A 2,298-nucleotide genomic window follows, 5' to 3' on the forward strand; every position below is an offset into this window, starting at 1 on the left:
ACCCATACGACTTTAGCGAGGGTGCTAGCGCAACTATGGCCACCAGGTGGACAAAGGCACGGAAACGTTGGTCTCCAGATATTGCGAAAAATTGTCACCCTATGTACCACCAGCAGTTTGAGATACTTGATGAGGCATAAGTCACATGGAACCCGTGGACTCAGGACCAGCTAAAAATGGTCTTTGATGCTCGACACTTCACACCAGGCATGTTGACCGATAGTGCATTCTGGCTGACTCGCTGCAACTTATTGTTCCTATGGTGTGTTGAGCCTTACAACCCAGAGCGTGTAATGAGACAGTTCGGTCTCTATCAAGAAATTCCACCACCTTTTCCCAGACGTATCGACGAGGAAACACATAAGTAAGATGTGACATCCCTAAATAGTTAGTGTCATTTTTAATTTACTAAACTCACACTTTGTTACATAATTTGCAGGCTAACCAATATGGGCAGGGGTTGGAGTTTATACGATTGGAGGGAAGAGAGCATTGAATGGGTACACAAGTGGGAAAATGAAGCGCTAGCAGATATAGTGCGTCAACTTAGGTATATTTTATGTACATTATTTTTTTACGATGATCATACAATGCGTGAAGATGCTTTGCTTTCATCACAATGGTTTATGTAATTATTTAATTTTGCAGACCGTACGATGAAAGTACAGATCAAGCGTACAAGCAGTGGTACTGCATGAACACACGTGCTAGCCTGGCCAGTCAGCCAGCTACTATACCAACACATCTCACACAAGAGGAGCAGGCGCGGAGACATGTTGAGCTGCATGCAGCTTACTATCGTGACCACCTGGTAATCACTTGTAACTTTTTTAGGTCCATCATTTCATAATCATTTGAACTAAATAACATCCAAATATTGTTCAGCTTGAAAATGTCAACGAAGTAGGGCAGATGGCTATGTATAGCATGTCGGCCCAGGGCCCATATCGCAAGACATTCCAGAAACTTTTGCAACAATTCGTGGCAAAGAAGTTCAGATGCGGTAGAGGCGACGATGTTGTCACTGGAGCATACATGCCGGTAGCGAGGTCAGCCAGACCGAGTGCGGCACCATCGTCCAGACCGAGCGAGGCGCGTATGAGCCATGAGCAATGGGGGGAGGGTCCGAGTACTAGAACGACATTGCCACGACATGACTCATCTCTGCCACTGCATCGCTCTTCTTCGATGCAGCTTCGTCAGGGGCAGACATCTCAGGACCATGGCACGGGCTTGGATTCGATGCCCGAGCAGTTTCTTTCCCCTAACCCATATGCGTACACAGGATATGATGCATACACCCAAGGTGAGGGATCTCAGCCGTATCTCTCCACGCGAGGGATCCCCATGCCCGAGGAGACTCGTGTACCAGATTTAAACCAGCACCACGTACAATGGCCAGATAGTATAGGAGAGGGATATGCTCAGGTAGTCATGTTTACATTTCAATGCATTTACAATGATATCATATATTATCCTCTAACAGTTTGTTTAAAATTTTTCTATGTGCAAGACACACCTGATGTTAATTGGGGCGATGAGAACACCCAACGCAGCGTCAACACAGGCCTCCGGGGAGCATCACATGATCATGGCGTCAACACAGGCCTCCGGGGAGCATCACATGATCTTGGCGACACGGTTACATCATTAGTTACAGAGTTCTTCGAAGGGAACGTTATTGTCCCACTTTTATCCCCCCGGAGTCACAACCATACGCCTACAATTACGCTTCAGGTTCGCAACAAGGATTCGCGACTCCACCACCTACGCAGGACTCGCAGACACATGAAGCCGAATTGGAGTACGGCCGCGGTCTTCGTGTGACCCGGCCACCGCTTCGCTTGTCGCCTTCCGGTCGTAAGGAAATGCCAGGTGGTCGTCGTAAAGTAGGGTGATTCATCTATGCACGTGCGCGACCCATTGTATCTACATATGTCTGTATCAGACTTTTCAATTTGAACATCTATGTATGCTGAAATAAAAATGCACCAGTCAGGAACAATTTTTCCCGCCTATATCTCCCGCTCCACTCTTTTGCTTATGTTAGGCCGAAATGAATTTTTTTTAATTTTGGCTGATGAATACTGTGCAACCATTGCCCGTCTTAGACATTGAAAAAAAATATATTTTCAGGCAATGCTTTCCCCTCAATATTTTCCCGCAAACGCTTTCCCTCCATATGTTCCGCCACCCGTTTCCCGCCAACGCTTTCCCGCCATATGTCCCCGCCACTCATTTCCCGCCATATGTTCCCGCCAACCCTTTCCCGCCATACTGCACTCGTTCTTTCCCGCC

Source organism: Triticum dicoccoides, chromosome 1B (assembly GCF_002162155.2).
Source record: "Triticum dicoccoides isolate Atlit2015 ecotype Zavitan chromosome 1B, WEW_v2.0, whole genome shotgun sequence".
Lineage (NCBI taxonomy): Eukaryota > Viridiplantae > Streptophyta > Magnoliopsida > Poales > Poaceae > Triticum > Triticum dicoccoides.